The sequence below is a fragment of the Entelurus aequoreus genome, linkage group LG11, assembly GCF_033978785.1.
Source record: "Entelurus aequoreus isolate RoL-2023_Sb linkage group LG11, RoL_Eaeq_v1.1, whole genome shotgun sequence".
Taxonomy (NCBI): domain Eukaryota; kingdom Metazoa; phylum Chordata; class Actinopteri; order Syngnathiformes; family Syngnathidae; genus Entelurus; species Entelurus aequoreus.
In genome coordinates this window covers 38,865,630-38,886,322 of record NC_084741.1, presented here as the reverse complement: position 1 = coordinate 38,886,322, position 20,693 = coordinate 38,865,630, and the positions used below count along the sequence as shown (strand labels likewise).

At 39.9% G+C, this 20,693-nt stretch overlaps 1 protein-coding gene across 3 annotated transcripts in view; it reads right to left on the bottom strand.

Annotated features, from left to right (window-relative positions):
- Positions 1–19,015, bottom strand: part of znf1035 (zinc finger protein 1035) — a 41,090-nt gene extending 22,075 nt beyond the window's left edge. For 2 of the 3 annotated variants that reach the window (XM_062063210.1, XM_062063209.1), the window contains exons 1-3: positions 18,460–19,015; positions 17,695–17,806; positions 9,660–9,769 (exon numbers count right to left, since the gene is read on the bottom strand). The gene's annotated coding sequence lies outside the window, so the exon portion shown is untranslated. The remainder of the gene's footprint in view (positions 1–9,659; positions 9,770–17,694; positions 17,807–18,459) is intronic. The other variant, XM_062063211.1, reaches the window with a different exon arrangement.
- Between the last annotated feature and the right edge of the window lie 1,678 nt (positions 19,016–20,693).

The window sequence follows — 20,693 nt, the reverse complement described above, 5'->3', positions numbered from 1 at the left end:
CTCTTTTAGCACTGCTCTCCAAATCTAAACAATGTAACTAATTAACTGGCCTCTCAAAGAAATTGACAAGATCTTGGGTTTGGGGGAACCTGCTTGTCTTGACAGAGCGGTTGTTGCTGGACACACAACGGACTCTTGGGAGAACAAGGAGTGCCGCTTGCTTGGCAACCCTTTCAGTTTAGGACGTGAAGATATCCACCTATTGGGAATTATGACAACAATCAACTTACTGCTGATTGGAGTAAGCGTTGCCCTGGTTTGTTGAAAAAATTGGAACTTGCCGGCAGCCTTCAAAGTACCCCAAAGCTGCCACAAACGATTGGAGGATGCACACTCTTGTGATTTGGATCATATCGGACCGTCTGCCCTGCAGTATGAATTTGAGGACCAGTAATAGACAATTAAGAGTGAAAAGTTAATTTTATTTACGCTCGCAAACAAACCATTCTTATTTGGATTGTTTCCCTGGCTTCGAGACTCTCCTAAAGCAGTGGTCCCCAACCACTGGGCCGCGGCCGCACAAGAAATAAAAAAAATAAAAAAATAAAAAATATTTAGATTTTTTTAGTAAATCAACTTAAAAAACACAAAATATAGATTATATATCATTATAGATCAATACAATCTGCAGGGATACAGTCCGTAAGCACACATGATTGTATTTCTTTATGAAACCCCCCCCCTGGTCCGTGGTACAAATTTTCAAACGTTGACCGGTCCGCAGCTACAAAAAGGTTGAGGACTACTGTCCTAAAGGACAGTGCAGCCAAGACACAACAAACTCCCTTCTTGTCTCTCATGGACACACACCTGTTGTTGACTTTGGACTGACTGGCGGCTGCAAGAACACCAAGGTCGTGGAACAGAGACACACATGCATCCACAAAAAATATACGCCACACACACATACCACACCCCACATCCCACGCCTTCGACGCTTGAATCCCTTAGGGGTGATGGACGGCTGGACAGCGCTTGAATAGCAGCAGCCTGCGCCGTAGCCCCCAACTCCTCCCCCTCTGTTGCAAGTCTCGAGTTGTATGTTGTAATATGTATGTGTGCTTTGCTATGGAGTTTTTTTGCCCTAGTCTAGATTGTATTTTTTGTGTTTACCTTTTTGCCTATCTTTTACGGGGCGCCTCGTGGTGACCCATTAGCGTTCTTGTTCTGTAACCTTTTACACTGTTTGTGTCTAATCTTGAACGAGTTTGTTATGAAAACACAAATTTTGTTGTACTTGTGCAATGACAATAAAGACCATACCAAACCTTACCATTAGATTTTGGGAGTGCTTCGGATAAACTATTTTTCAAAATGATTGGTAAACAAAAAGTGTTTTTGTAGTTAATACTTAAAAAAAATTGAATCAGTTTTTTGGGACAACTTAAAGCCCTTTTTGTGGTGAACTTGATGCGACTCAGCCTACCCCAGACTCCACCACCAACGGATCTCAGGTAAGTTGAGTTTGAGACTCGGGTCTTAAAAGATGATGATGCGGATGATGCTTTGCAGCCGCAAAAGTTGTCACTTCTAAACTGATTTAAAAAAAATATTTTGTTGTATGTAATATGTGGTTTGGCCTGCCACAAATAAATGTATTGGAATTATTTTTTCTTGTATGTGACCTAAAGCAGCCCTCTTTTGAAAGTTAACATGTTGCTGCAATCTATCAACGCATTTCTCATCAAAGATGGTATAATGCAAGCATTACCCAGTAGGCACAAGACACTGAAACAACGTTGAGAACTTGTTGAATCTGTCAGAAGTGCTACTGACAGTTTGGTTATGTTTGGGGTCTCCTGTGTTTAGAATCACCTTTACTGTCCTGGTGCTCTTCTTTTGTCAGTGTTTCCTGTTTGGTCCCTTTGTTTTGCAGCACCATTACTTTCTGTTCCATGTCCAGTCAGCACACCCGTTCCTTGTTTAATTAGTACTATTTAGTTCCATCTGGGTCCCTCCTTCAATGTTGGATAATTCTTGCTCCTCCTTTCGAGACTGATGCTTTGTGTGCTGTTTTGGGTTCCCCCCCGCTTTAGAGGTAATATATTGTGTTTTACTTGCATTCCGCCTGCCGTTCTCTACATCCTTGGGGTCACGCTGAAGCAACGCTCACCACCCCGTGACAGAAATGATCCAACCAGTGAGTGACCCAGCAGAGATTTGGCCGATTTGAAGAGATGTTTTTCCTCTTTTAAAACTCCCTAACCACCCATGCCTGTCATCTGTTGGCCTCTTTGGGAGTGTCTGGGATCCGTCCCTTGAAGGGGGAGGGGCTAAGGTCAGCTGTGCGACAGGGGAGGCACAGCTCTCACCTTTCTTAGTGAAGCCACCGCAGACGTCGCCGTCTTCTTCGTCCCCTGCTGAGCAGCCGCCGCCTTCTTCGTCTCCTGCTGTGCAGCCGCCGCCTTCTTCGTGCCCTGCTGTGCAGCCGCCGACTTCTTCGTCCCCTGCTGTGCAGCCGCCGCCTTCTTCGTCTCCTGCTGTGCAGCCGCCGCCTTCTTCGTCTTCTGCTGTGCAGATGCCGTCTTCTTCCGTCTCCTGCTGTGTAGCCGCCGTCTTCTTCCGTCTCCTGCTGTGCAGCCGCCGTCTTCTTCCGTCTCCTGCTGTGCAGCCGCCGTCTTCTTCATCTCGAGCGGGATCCTCGCCGCAGCTTTCTCAATCTCCAGCGGGCTCCTTCGCCGCCTATGCGACCTCTAGCTTGTTGGTCGCACAAGCGGCTTGTCAGGCTAGAGTGTGGCCGTTTCATGGATGCCCACCGTGCACTCAGCAGCTATGCCAAGACCCTGGGCATGGACGATTGCAGCTGTTGTTGCACCGTGGCCAATTGCGTCTGCCTTCTCGTTGGCCACAGATGTGGCCATTCTGTAGGCGCCTGTCTCGCCAGATGCAGCGGCGTTCAAATCGCCGCTGCCACCAGGCTCTTTCCCGCTGGCTGCGGGGGTGGCCTGGACTGATGGTTGGCTTTTTGAAGCAGGGGCACAGTTTGGAGACTATGCCCCATTCCTCCATCCACCCTCCTTTGGTTTTGGACTTTTTGTTAAACTTAAGAAGTGCTACTGACAGTTGGGTTATTTTTGGGTTTTCCTGTGTTCAGAATCACTTCCTGTCCTGATGCTCTTGTTTTGTCAGTGTTTTCTGTTTGGTACCTGTGTTTTGCAGCACCTTTACTTTCTGTTCCATGTCCTGTCAACACACCTGTTCCTTGTTTAGTTAGTTCTATTTAGTTCCACCTGGGTCCCTCCTTCAGTGTTGGATCATTCTTGCTCTTCCTTTCGAGACGGATGCTTCATGTAATGTTTTGGATTCCACGCCTCTTTGTAGGTAATAAATTGTGTTTTACTTGCATTCCGCGTGCCGTTCTCTGCATCCTTGCGGTCACGCCGAAGCAACGCTCACCACCCTGTGACAGAATCAGGTCCTGACTTTGAGCAACTCAAACTTAACTTTGGAACAACATGCTTTTGGACGACATGGAAAAAAACTAGTTGAGATGGCTACAATGGTGGGGGAGGATGCCGGACAGACCTGGCAGGACCAAACGCATCGTGAGGGTCTGCTGGGAACGTCTAGCAGAGTCTCCTATCAGAGAGTTTAAATTCCCACCTTTGGAAGAACTTTGAACATGTCACGAGGGAGGTGCTGGACATTGAGTCCGAGTGGACCATGTTCCGCACCTCCATTGTCAAGGCGGTCGATTGGAGATGTGGCCACAAGGTGGTTGGTGCCTGTCGTGGCGGTAATCCTAGAACCCAACACCAACACGTCTTCCTATGAGAAAGCAGTGCCTGGGGAATCTGTGGTGGGCTCTCCTATTTCTGGGGCTGAGGTTGCAGAGGTAGTTAAAAAGCTCCTTGGTGGCAGGGTGGATGAGATCCGCCCGGAGTTCCTTAAGGCTCTGGATGCTGTGGATCTGTCTTGGTTGACAAGACTCTGCAACATTGCGTGGACAACAAGGGCGGTACCGCTGGATTGGCAGACCAGGGTGGTGGTTCCTCTCTTTAAGAAGGGGAACCGGAGGGTAAGTTCCATCTATTGTGGGATCACACTCGTCAGCCTTCCCGATACTGTGTACTGGAGAGGAGGCTATACCGGATTGTCGAACCGTGGATTCAGGAGGAACAGTGTGGTTTTTGTCCTGGTCGTGGAACTGTGGACCACTCTCTGATAGTGGGGGTTCGCTCCCTGTATGATCAGTGTCAGATCTTGGTCCGCATTGCCGGCAAATGTGCAATCACAAAAATAGTAACACTCAAAATAGTGCAGAGCAATAGCAACATCAATAACTCAACGTTGCTCATACGTTAGTGTCACACAACACACAAAATAAACATTTAAAGCTAACGCAAATGGCGTGCGACTAAACTTGAGGTTTTCCATCAAGCATGGAGTGATAGTTTAATAACTTATAAACGCATGCTTACCTCAGCTAAAGCTAAATATTACTCAAATCTCATCCACCTCAACAAAAATGATCCTAAATTTTTGTTTAGTACAGTAGCATCGCTAACCCAACAAGGGACTCCTCCCAGTAGCCCCACCCACTCAGCAGATGACTTTATGAATTTCTTTAATAAGAAAATTGAAGTCATTAGAAAAGAGATTAAAGACAATGCATCTCAGCTACAACTGGGTTCTATTAACACAGATACGACTGTATATACGACGGACACTGCCCTCCAAAATAGTTTCTCCCTCTTTGATGAAATAACATTGGAGGAATTGTTAAAATGTGTAAATGGGACAAAACAAACAACATGTTTACTTGACCCAATTCCTGGGAAACTTTTAAGGAGCTTTTTGTTTTATTAGGTCCATCAGTGTTAAATATTATAAACTTATCACTTTCCTCTGGTACTGTTCCCCTAGCATTCAAAAAAGCGGTTATTCATCCTCTACTCAAAAGACCTAACCTCGATCCTGACCTCATGGTAAACTACCGGCCGGTGTCCCACCTTCCGTTTATCTCGAAAATCCTCGAAAAAATTGTCGCACAGCAGCTAAATGAACACTTAGCGTCTAACAATCTCTGTGAACCTTTTCAATCCGGTTTCAGGGCAAATCACTCTACGGAGACAGCCCTCGCAAAAATGACTAATGATTTATTGCTAACGATGGATTCTGATGCGTCATCTATGTTGCTGCTTCTTGATCTTAGCGCCGCTTTCGATACTGTTGATCATAATATTTTATTAGAGTGTATCAAAACGCGTATTGGGATATCAGACTTAGCCTTGTCTTGGTTTAACTCTTATCTTACTGACAGGATGCAGTGTGTCTCCCATAACAATGTGACCTCGGACTATGTTAAGGTAACGTGCGGAGTTCCCCAGGGTTCGGTTCTTGGCCCTGCACTCTTTAGTATTTACATGCTGCCGCTAGGTGACATCATACGCAAATACGGTGTTAGCTTTCACTGTTATGCGGATGACACCCTACTCTACATGCCCCTAAAGCTGACCAACACGCCGGATTGTAGTCAGCTGGAGGCGTGTCTTAATGAAATTAAACAATGGATGTCCGCTAACTTTTTGCAACTCAACGCTAAGAAAACGGAAATGCTGATTATCGGTCCTGCTCAACACCGACATCTATTTAATAATACCACCTTAACATTTGACAACCAAACAATTAAACAAGGCGATTCGGTAAAGAATCTAGGTATTATCTTCGACCCAACTCTCTCGTTTGAGTCACACATTAAGAGTGTTACTAAAACGGCCTTCTTTCATCTCCGTAATATCGCTAAAATTCGTTCCATTTTGTCAACAAACGATGCTGAGATCATTATCCATGCGTTCGTTACATCTCGTCTCGATTACTGTAACGTTTTATTTTCGGGCCTCCCTATGTCTAGCATTAAAAGATTACAGATGGTAAAAAATGCGGCTGCTAGACTTTCGACAAAAACAAGAAAGTTTGATCATATTACGCCTATACTGGCTCACTTGCACTGGCTTCCTGTGCACCTAAGATGCGACTTTAAGGTTTTACTACTTACGTATAAAATACTACACGGTCAAGCTCCTGCCTATCTTGCCGATTGTATTGTACCATATGTCCCGGCAAGAAATCTGCTTTCAAAGAACTCCGGCTTATTAGTGATTCCCAGAGCCCAAAAAAAGTCTGCGGGCTACAGAGCGTTTTCTATTCGGGCTCCAATATTATGGAATGTCCTCCCGGTAAAAGTTAGAGATGCTACCTCAGTAGAAGCATTTAAGTCTCATCTTAAAACTCATTTGTATACTCTAGCCTTTAAATAGACTCCCTTTTTAGACCAGTTGATCTGCCGTTTCTTTTCTACTCTGCTCCGGGGTGGACCGCTAGCCTGTTCATCGGATGGGGACATCTCTACGCTGCTGACCCATCTCCGCTCGGGATGGTTCCTGCTGGCCCCACCATGGACTGGACTTTCGCTGATGTGTTGGACTTTCACAATATTATGTCAGACCCACTCGACATCCATTGCTTTCGGTCCTCTCCAAGGTTTCTCAGTCATTCACATTGACGTCCCACTGGGGTGAGTTTTCCTTGCCCGTATGTGGGCTCTGTACCGAGGATGTCGTTGTGGCTTGTACAGCCCTTTGAGACACTTGTGATTTAGGGCTATATAAATAAACATTGATTGATTAATTGACTTTCTGAAGTTATTACTCATCCACAAATCCCTCGAAATATTCTTCTTCGGTGTGCTTCACTTGTTTTTTGACACCATCTGTGATGTGGACGCGCATGCAGTCATAGATCAACAGGGACGGAGCTGCGTGAAAAAAGTCACCCGGTCTCTTCGCTAATTTTTTCTTCATCCATCCATCCCTTCGAGTTAGCTTTTATGATGACGCCGGCTGGAAAGTTCTCTTTTGGCAAGGTCTTCCTTTTGAATATCACCGTGGGTGGAAGTTTCTGGCCGTTAGCATGGCAAGCTAGAACCACGGTGAAGGACGACTTCTCATTCCCTGTGGTGCGAATATTCACCGTACGTGTTCCCGTTGTATCCACAGTGCGGTTCACATGAATATCAAAAGTCAGTGGAACCTTGTACGCATGTCTCTTAGTAGGAGACATTTTGTGGTCTTTACAGAAACACACAAATGAAATGAAACGTAATATTTGCGCGCTTCTTCTTCTACGGGGGCGGGTGCTCACCTTTGCGGTTGCTTACAGTAGAAGAAGCGCTTCCTCTTCTATGGGGGCGGTTGCTTACCGTAGAAGAAGAAGCGCTTCCTATTCTACGGAGAAAAAAGATGGCAGCTGTTTCCCGTAGTTGCGAGACCTAAACTTTATGAAAATAAATATTAATATTAATCCATATATAAGGCGCACCGGGTTATTAGCCGCGCTGTCAGCTTTTGAGAAAAATTGTGGTTTTTAGGTGCGGCTTATGGTGCGGAAAATACGGTACTTTATAATATCCATCCATCCATTTTCTACCGCTTGTCCCTTTCGGGGTCGTTATTTGTTTAAACCCAGAGCATTAATTGAGATAGTGATAAGAGAAATAAATACAATATCATCTTTAATAGGGTACTTTGGGGGACAGCTATGTGTTTTTATGGATTTTATTGTGAAAAACCTCAATAAATATTAAAAATAAATCTTTACACAAGGTAAGTAAGCATGGCATTAACAGAGTAACATATAATTTCATATTAATATTTGAAGGCTATGATTCGGTAGTGACAAATTTGGGGGGTGGACAAACATTCCCAAATATTCTGAAAATACAAGTTGACTGTTCTTTTATAGAAATGTGTACTTCAGATTTTGTACAATACATACAGGGACAAAATTTTGAGAATATAAATATAAATAAATGTGAAATATTTTCGACTTCACTGTGAAGCAATTCTAATGTCTCATATACTGTACATGATGTAAGTATATATGTAATGTAGTAAAAAGCACATGTTTTAAAAATAACCTTTAATATTCATGTAATTTGCTCACTTTAAGCATACGCAGCGCATTAATTAAAAAAACGCATCCCAGCCTTCGCTTTTTTCCCCCACTACATCGCTGATTAGTACTCACTGCAGACTTCATGAGAGCCAACTAGGGGTGTGGGAAAAAAATCGATTCGAATTCGAATCGCGATTCTCACGTTGTGCGATTCAGAATCGATTCTCATTTAAAAAAAATCTATTTTATTTTTTTATTTTAAATGTTTTTTTGTTTTTTTTATTAATCAATCCAACAAAACAATACACAGCAATACCATAACAATGCAATCCAATTCCAAAACCAAACCCGACCCTGCAACACTCAGAACTGCAATAAACAGAGCAATTGAGAGGAGACACAAACACGACACAGAACAAACCAAAAGTAGTGAAACAAAAATGAATATTATCAACAACAGTATCAATATTAGTTACAATTTCAACATAGCAGTGATTAAAAATCCCTCATTGACATTATCATTAGACATTTATATATATATAAAAAAAAGAACAATAGTGTCACAGTGGCTTACACTTGCATCGCATGTCATAAGCTTGACAACACACTGTCCAATATTTTCACAAAGATAAAATAGGTCATATTTTTGGTTCATTTAATAGTTAAAACAAATTTACATTATTGCAATCAGTTGATAAAACATTGTCCTTTACAATTATAAAAGCTTTTTACAAAAATCTACTACCCTGCTTGCATGTCAGCAGATTGGGGTAGATCCTGCTGAAATCCTATGTATTGAATGAATAGAGAATCGTTTTGAATCGGTAAAAAAAATCGTTTTTGAATCGAGAGTCGTGTTGAATTGAAAAAAAAAAAATCGATTTTGAATCGAATCGTGACCCCAAGAATCGATATTGAATCGAATCGTGGGACACCCAAAGATTCACAGCCCTAGAGCCAACAAACGTAACAAAACATCAGGGGGGTGGAACCAAGCTATCTTTTCATGTCCTTCTCGCCAGTTCCGGGTCTACATTAGTTGTCAAAGTGTACCAACTTGTCCAAATACGTTCTCGTTCTTCTACTATCGAGGTGGGAGGCATAATTTAAGATCTACAATAAAGTTTGATGAGCAAGGACACAAGGAAACAGCAATCAGTTGATCATTACTACAATGGCACTCAAGCTCGTGATCATGGCATCGCTATTAATAGATTGTCTGCGTTAGCGCTTATAATAACAATATGACTAATACTTGGTTAATATTGTTGCTGCTTTTTGGATGTTTTTTTTGGGGTTTTATGGGCGGAATAGAGGACCTCCCATTGGCTCCACTGTAAGCAGACTTTTATTTACGAGTTAGAATATGCATTTAAAAAAAACATTCTTTGTCATGTCTTTCATTATGATTGTGAACGATAGCCAAAATTCCCCAAAAAGTAAATTGCCCCTTTAAAGGACATGTATGTATAATCAACGTTGTAGCAATGCCTTGTGCCTGCTGGGTAACAAAGACATTTGATTTGTCAACCAATTTATATACTGTATAGTCTACCTCCACCACAATATCCTGGAAGCTGGAGTTGCTATTAGCCACTAACACTTGCTCAGCACCAACTGACACGGTCAATTGTTTTTGTTGATGTGTTGGCCCAAGAACATTCAACATTTCCCCCGACTGGTGCAAAGAAAAATCTCAAAGGGCATTTTCACACTTCACACTTGTCCCCCAAAGTCCTGTATTTTTCAAAACACAAGCCTACCATGCTCGGGTGCTGAGTCCGGGACTGCTGGAAAAGGTGGTCTCAGTTCAGAAAGAATATGGTACCATTCAGTTGTGGTGAGAAAGCAATCCAACGTTGATACTCTCCAACTGCCAAATGAACAAACACATTAACTGATCCATACAAGACAAAGTGAAAGTACCCAAGTGATCATGCAAAAATAAGAGCCCAGTATGTCCCCAAGGTCGCAAGAGTGAACGGGCCCACACAATGGCTACGCGACACCGAGTTGGACATCTGACGTTACACGAAAGAAGAACTAGACTAAGGCTGAAACGACGCGTCAACGTAGTCGACGTCATCGGTTATGTAAATACGTCGACGCCATTTTTGTGCGTCGACGCGTCGCATATTTACGTCACACTACCGTCATGGCGGTGCGCAAAGCAGACGATGTGAGCGGTAAGAGCGAGGGTGAAAAAACACGCCAAAAGTCGTCAAAAGTGTGGGAGTATTTCAATACGCGGCCTAATAATGTTGTTGTATGCACACTGTGTCTAACGGAAAAGGCCTATCATAGCAGCACAACGGCTATGAACGAACATTTGAAAAGAAAACAGCCGACAGCGTTCTTGCCATCACCATCAACTAGTCAATCGTCCGCGTGAGTATACGTTGTCATTAGGGCTGGGAATCTTTGGGTGTCCCACGATTCGATTCAGAATCGATTCTTGGGGTCACGATTCGATTCAAAATCGATTTTTTTTTCAATTCAACACTATTCTCGATTCAAAAACGATTTTTTAAATGTATTTATTTATTTTAAATGAAAACAATACACAACAATACCATAATAATGCAATACAATTTCAAAACCAAACCCAATTTTGGAGTTTTGAACTTGTGATTTCTTGCAGTGGTAATATTTCACATTTGTCCCAATTGACTTTATACCCTGATAAACAGCCATATTCAGTGATGACATTATTGATATAGTGTAGAGAGGAGTTAACATGTGACAGGTAGAGAATTATGTCGTCACAATACATCGATGGCTTATTATTATACAGAGAGTCCATTTTTATAACATGAATATTATTTTCACTTCTTATTTTTGCAGCTAAGGGTTCAATAACCAAATTAAATAATAATCCAGATGCAGGACATCCCTGTTTTACTCCTCTTTTTAACGAAAAAGGTTCTGAAATATGATTATTGGTTTTGACTGATGCCATGGGCCTTGTATAAAGCATCTTAATCCATTGTATAAAATTATCTCCAAATCCAAATTTACGTAATGTGCAAAACATAAATGACCAGTTTATGCGGTTGAATGCCTTCTCCGCATCAACAGTACATACTGCTGTGGGATAAGGGAGACTTCTAGCATAGTAAATAACATTAAACAATTTCCTTGTATTGTCTGAAGATTGTCGACCTTCCAAGAAGCCAGTTTGGTCAGTATGAATTAATTTTCCTGTTACATTTGATAATCGTGTGGCTAAGATTTTTGCCAAGATTCAAAAGGATTCTCTATTCATTCAATACATAGGATTTCAGCAGGATCTACCCCAGTCTGCTGACATGCAAGCAGAGTAGTAGTTTTGTAAAAAGCTTTTATAATTGTAAAGGACAATGTTTTATCAACTGATTGCAATGTACATTTGTTTTAACTATTAAATGAACCAAAAACATGACTTATTTTATCTTTGTGAAAATATTGGACACAGTGTGTTGTCAAGCTTATGAGATGCGATGCAAGTGTAAGCCACTGTGACACTATTGTTCTTTTTTAAAACATTTTTATAAATGTCTAATGATAATGTCAATGAGGGATTTTTAATCACTGCTATGTTGAAATTGTAACTAATATTGATACTGTTGTTGATAATATTCATTTTTGTTTCACTACTTTTGGTTTGTTCTGTGTCGTGTTTGTGTCTCCTCTCAATTGCTCTGTTTATTGCAGTTCTGAGTGTTGCAGGGTCGGGTTTGGTTTTGGAATTGGATTGCATTGTTATGGTATTGCTGTGTATTGTTTTGTTGGATTGATTAATTAAAAAAAATAATAAATAAATAAATAAATTATAAAAAAAATAAATTTAAAAAAAAAAAATCGATTTTTTAAAAATGAGAATTGATTCTGAATCGCACAACGTGAGAATCGCGATTCAAATTCTAATCGATTTTTTCCCACACCCCTAGTTGTCATCATTACACAAAAACATGAATTTGTCATTTGTATCTGCTAGGGGTGTAACGGTACGTGTTTTGTATTGAACCGTTTCGGTACGGGGCTTTCGGTTCGGTACGGGGGTGTACCGAACGAGTTTCTAAGCTAAAGTCTTAACAAGCTGCTTTGCTCCTTCTGCCTCTGTCTCAGCACCCAGGATTGTCCCACCCACACAACCATCTGATTGGTACACAGAAAGCGTTAGCCAATCAAAAGTGCGTATTCAGAGCGATAACAGCCAATCAGCAGTGCGTATTCAGAGCGCATGTAGTCAGCGCTTCAGCGTCGAGCAGATAGGTGTTTAGCAGGTGAGCATCAGGCAGCGGACTATCCCCAAATGATAATAAACACCTCCCAATCAACTACTAGTAACATCACTATGAGCCCGTTCACCTTCTAGAAATATAAACTGCAGCTCAGCTCACTCGCAGTCCTGGCTTGAGGTGAAGGCTAATTACCTCTCAGTTCCAGCCACATCGACCCCTTCTGAGCGCCTATTTTCAGCTGCTGGGAATATTGTAAACAAGAAAAGAAGCAGCCTCACCCCAGAGCATGTAGACATGCTAACATTTCTTCATTACAACTGTTAGTCACTCACTGGAATGAGTAGAATTGGTTATTGTGTACTGTGTTGGACTGGATGTTTATTTTGCACATTTTAAAAGCAATACTTTATGTTTACAGTGCTCCAGAATATTTAGATTGGCACTTTTTTGTATTGGATGTTTATCTTTATTTTTGCACATTTTAGCAAATAAGCAATACTTTCACTTTTGTTGAAATGTTTACACTGTTGTTACAGAATATTTCGTTTTGCACTTTTTTGTATTGGATGTTTATCTTTATTTTTGCACATTTTAAAGCAAAATAAGCAATACTTTTACTTTTGAAATGCTTATACTATTGCAGATTATTAAGATTTGCATTGGATGTTTACTTTTTTATTTGCACATTAAAAAGCAAATAAGCTACTTTTAATTTTGTTAAATGTTAAACGTTTTAAATGTTTACATTGTTACAGAATATTTTGTCATGTTGTTGTCAATGTTGACTGAGTGGCCATACTTTTTTTTTTGTAAATAAAAGCTATGCCTTCTGAAAAAACTGGCCTACATTTATTTTTTCATCTTCATTTTAAATAAAAAAATAATCGGTAAAAGGAAAAATAATCTATAGATTAATCGAAAAAATAATCTATAGATTAACAGATTAATCGAAAAAATAATCTATAGATTAATCGATAGAAAAATAATCGTTAGCTGCAGCCTTACAATACTTTTACTTTTGAAATGCTTATACTATTGCAGAATATTAAGATTTGCACTGGATGTTTACTTTAATATTTGCACATTAAAAAGCAAATAAACTACTTTTAATTTTGTTAAAGGTCAAAAGTTTTAAATGTTTACATTGTTACAGAATATTTTGTCATGTTGTTGTCAATGTTGACTGAGTGGCCATACTTTTTTTTTTGTAAATAAAAGCCATGCCTTTTGAAAAAACTGGCCTACATTTAATTTTTCATCTTCATTTTAAATAAAAAAATAATCGGTAAAAGGAAAAATAATCTATAGATTAATCGAAAAAAAATAAAAAAATCTATAGATTAACCGGAAAAAATAATCTATAGATTAATCGATAGAAAAATAATCGTTAGCTGCAGCTTTAAACTAGACGCAATGCTCTCGATCAATTGGTGGCCCACAGCCCGACATACATTTTCAAATATGCATCAAGTGTTCATTCAAGGCTAAGGCAAAATATCGAGATATATATCGTGTATCGCGATATGGCCTAAAAATATCGAGATATTAAACAAAGGCCAAATCGCCCAGCCCTAGTTGAAAAGGCAAATATATAAACAATCATGAAACAAATATAAAATGGGATAAAGTGGATTTACACATTCTTAATAATAAAAATTTTTTTATGATTTAAACCATTTCTCATCACCAAGACGGTACTGCACGCCTCCAACCTCACTTCATTTGACACTCACGGTATTTAGAGAAGTATTTAGAGCCACATCATGTATTTACATTTGGAGGGGTCCACAAATTAAATATTAATCCGTGAAAGACAAAATTGGGCTTATTCCTGCATCGTTAGGTTTTAATTGATTGATTGAAACTTTTATTAGTAGATTGCACAGTACAGTACATATTCCGTACAATTGACCACTAAATGGTAACACCCGAATAAGTTTTTCAACTTGTTAAGGTCGGGGTCCATGTTAATCAATTCATGGTAACATATTTGATGGACATAACGTGCTGTGCTGCTGTGATTGTGATACTGTTTGCAGTGGATTTCTTGTTAGAAAAATGTGTCTATTATCTGCAATTCATGTCTGCAGTTGTTTTTATGGTGTGAATCATATTTTGTCACATTATTTAGCTATAAATGTCCCTGTTAAGCAATGTTTGCTAGCGATATAAAGATTCAGTATATGCTGTTGAGGCTACGAGAGATTTGATAATCTATTTTATTATTACTATTAAGGATATTTTCTTGATGCCAACAATTATCACCAAAGACGCTATAATGTGGTCATCCGTGTCGAATAAAACACTTGTCTTACCTGCAAAACAACAACAAAGCTTTTTGTTTCTGTTAAGAAAATGGACCATAAAAATACAGTTGATTGCACCACCAATCACAATATATATTAATAAGATTTAACAGGACGTTAGTTTATTTGCACAACCAGGTCTTCGTAGTTATATTAAGGCACAGCAAACACAAAAGAACATAAACTACTGCGATCTCTTGTCCTTTTCTTATGTTTAATCCTGCTATCAAATACTACCAATATGGCAAAGAATAAACTTGATTTCATCACAGAAAGTTTCTCAAACAAATCAAATGTTCAAACAAACATTTAACAAAGTGATCGCTGCAGACACGAGCGTGGTCCGATTGTGTTCCACAAGATGATGGAGATTATTTGTAGCAGCCATTTCTTTTGACGCACTTTCGTTTTTTCGCTGACCACCTTTATGAACCACTTCTTTCGGGACTCTATGAAAGCTCTTTCCTACCTCTCTTTTCGAACACCTAAGAACAGGGCAGGAATACAGCATTTTCTGCTCAAGCTTTACACTCATTCTCACTTGTTTTAATGCTACGTTCAAGCTGCTTGACCATCGTGTGAATTAAGCCGCGAAGAAGAAAAACGGATATGACATCATATGCAACGTGTCTATACTGGTATAAAAATAACTCTGCAGACAGACACTTTGTGTTCTTTTTGTGGATAAAAAAAACATTTTGTTCTTGAAATAATCATTAAACTTGTTTTATGTGTTGGTACACATTAATTTACAGCACCTCAAATTCAAACTGCACTTTAAAGTATTTTCATTCAATATAAGATACTGTATTTAGGTTTTAAAAACTCCACAATCTGGGTCACCGCTTGTTGTTTGCCAAAGCACTGGTGAGAAGCACTGAAGTATACAAGTAATCAAAGAATACAAATAATACTTTACCATATGAAAGTGTTGTTTAGTAAATGTTTACCTACATAAAAGTCTTATAGTATTCACAACACTAATTATATACTTTGTTTTCTGCAGAATTTTTGTGATGACAAGCAAAATAAACTAAAAGAACTTTGAGAGGAAAAAAGTTGTTCTCTTTACCCCCACAAAACGCACCGAAAAAGAATAAAAATCGTGGGTCTAAAACCAGGTGCGGACTGTTGTGTGTGTTACTTTTACTGTTGCACCTCTAGTAAACACAAATATAGATATGAACTAAATGACAGTTGTCAGCTCTTAGCATACATTACCTCAATCAAACATGGTAGAAATGTCTGTTACAAGATACTGCAGTAGTTCACAGTAGGGATGCAGTACTCTGTATATTCCTGCACGGAATAATCCACTTTAATAAAAAAAAATTGTGATATGATACGGATGATATGAAAAAATTAATTGTGATAACTGTTTTGCCAAATGGCCTAGCCCTCGCAGACGTTCACTCTTAGCAGCAGCTGCGGGGGTTTGTACTTCATGCACATAAACAGTAATGATAACCGCTGTAAAACTCCTGACGGTTAGTACAACTGTATTAAATTAAAATGATCGAAAGTATGTGATTGATGATTGCACTTTGATAGGCTTATGGAAGGACTAGCGTTAGTTTGCTAGCTAGCTTAAATGCTAACATGAACAAGAGACATTGTGCCTTTTCCCATTAAGAAACGTCATACCCCAATCTAAACTTGTATAAACACATTGCTGTCCAAACAACTAAGACAAAGTATTCACATTGTACATAAAGCCTGTGCTGTCTTCGCACAGTTATCGATATCAACTCGACAGTTTTGAGTTATAACAGACATCCATTCAACACAAAAAACGGAAGTAAAATTAAGGGATCAACTAATTTGCATTTATTAGAAGAAAAAAAAATTCAAATACAAGATAAACATATTTAAAAACACTAAAATAATATGGCTCTTATGAAGCCAGAACAGCATTTGAGGTTTCCTCTTCCAAGAAAGTATAAAAGACTTCAGTGCGTGTACAAGTACTTTTTGAGCACATTTAACAATACCGCAGTAGTATATAATAACTGTGATAATTTTGGTCACAATACTTTATTTAGCTATTTCATTTATTATTTTGGTTGTGTATATTTGTGGGTCTCCTACTCCCTCCTTAACAAACACAGAACCTATTGTATTGCTTTTGGCTGTGATTTTTGTTAAAGTGCAAAATTTTGCTAACAGACTACATTTTATTTGTATTATTTGTTTATTTTATTTAACTTGTATATTTAAAAGTTTACATTCCAATTACGATTTGTTAAAATAGACCATAAATACATGTTTTCTGCATTGAAAGAGTATACTTGCATTATTATTATTATTATTATGCATTAGTCCCTCACTGGTTAATTTGGCCTCAATAAAATAATGGCAATTATTTGTAGCTCACTATATCATCAAGCAAAATTTGTTATTGGGCCGGGCCTACTCATATTGGATTTCATACTGTTTCTTAAAATTATTCATACATAATTACACATTAAATTAATGTCAAAGTTACTCATCTTTCCTCCCTTAATTTATAAAACACATTTTATATATGGTAATGACAAGATTTAAAAAAAAAAAAAAAAAAAAAAAAAATTTTAGTGGCTAAAACTGTCTTTGTACTGTTCTTCATGCCGCATATTGAAATGATATAAAAGAGTAGATGTGTTCAAGTCACTAGGAACGACAATACCTTTGTTTGGTCGGTGTCTGACTTTATTTTAATCCAAAAAAGGCTCCAATTCTTCTCGGTTTGTTGGTTTAGCTTCCGTCTCGCTTTTCGTCTCCAAGCTGCTGACATCTATGCTCCTGCCAGCTTCCGCTCGCATAAAAATATTAGAGCCATTAACTTCTTTCGAGTGACGTAAAATGCTACCGCGAAGCAGAAGGGTTGGTGTAGGTACATTAGCCAGAGTTCAGATGTTAAAAACTAATGAAGAATTGTGGTACAATGGACATTTTTATGTCTCACTAGTATTGTAATGTCGCACAGCACTAACATGCGAGTTGGTTAATTTTTGTAAATATTTAAACGACAGTGAAATACTTACTGTAGAATAAGCACAAACTTTGTAAGAAAAGTTTCATAAGCATAAAAAACAACCTAGAGACAGCTGGTATCCTCAAAAACTTGTGAGATGGGGAACCTGTCAGCCGAGGTGTCACTGTATTCTACTTTCAAGCCATGTTTTCTGCCAGCTCAATTTTTTATAAATGAAGCACCTGATTATTGACAAGTGGGGCGATTTTGAATGTGTGAAATTGGAATGCAAGACACGCAACAATTGAAGTATTACCTGCCTGGAGAGTGAATAAAGAAGTTCCTTGAATTCACCAACGTGCTGGAATGGACTGGAGTCAGTTTGCAGCTGGAATTTTGTGTCGTTTTCTTCCTTCAGTGAATAGAACCTGTGCACCAATTAACAGTTGTTTTAAGATTCTCAATTTCTAAAATGACTTTCTTTGGTGAACCCCCAAGCTTCCCAAACACACACACACACACACACACACACACACACACACACACACACAGAGCAAATTACATGGAAAGTAACTTTTCAGCAAAAACACAAAATAATATGACTGCATTTCCAATGCAGAAAGTGTTCCTGTTATATAGCATAGGCATTACTAAACCGTCACAACTATGAATGTATGCACACCTGCTGTAGGTATATCTATATAAAGTTGAAGATTAAATACGTTTTTTATAATGATGCTCGCAAATATGAATTGTTGGGCAAAAGTGGGTCATAATTGATACAGATAATTTCCAAAGTGGACTATCCAGATGTGTACTATAAATAGGTAACAAACAAATGCGACCTGTGTTGTTAGTAGTTATGGCCTACAGCCGGTGACATTATAGGATAGCAGACAGGTCAAACACGCCCCTCCAAAACAATGATGTATCAGGAGTGGCAGGACTAGTTCCTTCTATTTCTCTTTCAGTATGTCGCTGGTGCCTGTCCTGGGTGACTTTAGTGGGCTAACACGCACTAGCTTGCTAGCACGTTAGCTTAGCCACCTCGGATAACAAACAGCTAGCATTCAGATCTCACCGTTCAAGTGGCCCGCCGTCTTCTCAAGTGCTTTGTCGTCTTGCGCAGTAATAGTCCGTTTTTTCTTCGCCGTTCTTCTTAGTCGACGCGGGCTTCTGGGTTATCAACGCCACCGGGAGGTGACGGTGGTCGCAAAATCCTAATGGATGTTCTCCGCAAAAAAGTCTAGCCTGGCCGCCGTGCGAATACCCGCACCACATCACCACCAGCCTCCATTTTCTCCCTTTGCGGATTTTCAGACAATGTGGCTCAATGTGCCGCAATTCGTTTTGCTTTGGACCAATAACAAGGTGCAGAGACCCGATAAGATCCCGCCCCTTTTCGCTCTGTGGCTGCCGCTGCCTGAGTCGGATCATGCTCGACTGCTTCCGGTCGGAGCGGCCATAAGAGGCTCCTTGCAGTCGCAGTCAGTCCTACCCTCCCCGGTGTTCTGCTGCTGCTGTGCGCGTTTGCCAGACTCTGCGCTGCAGAGTAAAGTCATCATTGAGGTTTAAATGTGCCCAGATTCTGTTTCCATACTTCAGTGTTGGTCTTTCATCGGCAGAATCACTCTTAGTGGGGCTGCTCCTGCTCAGGACTCTGTGCCCTGGTTGATACCTAAAGGGTTAATCCGTCACAGACAACCATTTTGTCAGCAGGACTGCTACAAAATGGCTGCAGTGCTTCAGACTTAGAGAAGGTTTCCTTGGGGACCAGACCCTAGTGGTTAAACTGTAACTGAACGCCATTCGCTCCTGGAAGTGTAGAAAAAAAGGCTTTCATCATGAAATTGTAGTTTCTTTATTATGCTGGTATACATTTTTAAAATTGCTACATTGTGGCATTTATGTTAGTGTGGCTATAAAATGAGTATACCTGCCTTTTAAAAGCAGGTATCTAGTTTAACATGTATTAATGACTGATGTTTGTGGAACTAGCAAAAAAAAACAACCTTAAGATACCTCCCTGCTGCATCTGCTCATGTGGAGTGTGTGTGGGGGGGAGAGCTGAAAGGAAGCAAGGGAAGTGGTTACATAATCAAGTTTGAGGTAAGGTATGCTGTACCAGGTCGTTTTTTCATTAGGGCAGGCGCGATAGTTTCTCCCTAGGTTCAGAAGATGGCGCTGTGGTGAAAAAAATACTATGTTGTATTGCTTTTGGGAGCAGCACTAGCACAATCTAGGTCACAGCTGGAGTCCCGCTGCAGGCAACATCGGTCGCGGATAGTTGTCAGAACGAAGACTGTGGACCATCAACTGTGGCAAGCCTAATCTCTCTTTATACTTGCTTTGAATGTGGTCATTATTGGTGAATCCATTTGTGATACTGTTTAAGTAAAGGGATCACAATCTTTGACTGCCTGTGTCCCTGCAGAATACTTTCATATGCTGTGATGTAACCCAGTAAAGGAATATTCTGTTTATGTCGATTGTCCTTTTAGCGAACCAAACCTTTTTCAGTTGGTGTTCTTAAAGAATGACACGGCGTAGTTTCTGTTGCAAGAGAAATTGAAAGTGAAACTTTAGGGCATTGTAAGCACTGTTGTTTTACAGTTGGCGTCCCACCATTTTTCAAATAAAAGGACCACTAGTATCTCTTTATTCAGCCTTAAATTATAAGAACCACTGCAATGGACAGATGAGACTATGCAAACTTGACTTACTTTGAGACCAGAAAAGCTGACTAACGCATTCTGCCATCAATTTCCCTAATCAATGAGGGCTGAAGAGGAAGCTGGGGGCAATTCCAGATGACTTACGGAAAACGTCATACTACACCCTGGCCAATAATTCACACAGCGTTGTGAATGGGACACTAACCGGGAATTGAGCCTGCCAAAGCTGCGTTTCAGGTCAGCAATGACAACTTCTACACTACCAAGGGCTGCAAACTTATGGTTCACCTTTGAAAAAAACCTGACAAATATATTGTTTGTTCACGAATAGGACGAGTATGTCCTTGAAAGAGTTGACATCTCTGATTGGGGACCCCCAGTGATACAAAAGCATAGTTTATGGGAATAGGACTAGACAAATCATATGCAACATGCAGATTGGGAAGATATTTTAAAACCCTGCGATTGACCTGGCCAACAGCCCAAATGTACCCAGCCTACTGTTATAAGACAGCTGGGATTGGCTACAGCTTCCCCATCACCATCAACAGGAAGAACAGGGATTTCCAAAGTTAGGTGGTCCTACTCTGGGAAGATCCAGAAGACTCCAGAAGAGGCGCAACAGCTTCACACATTTTCC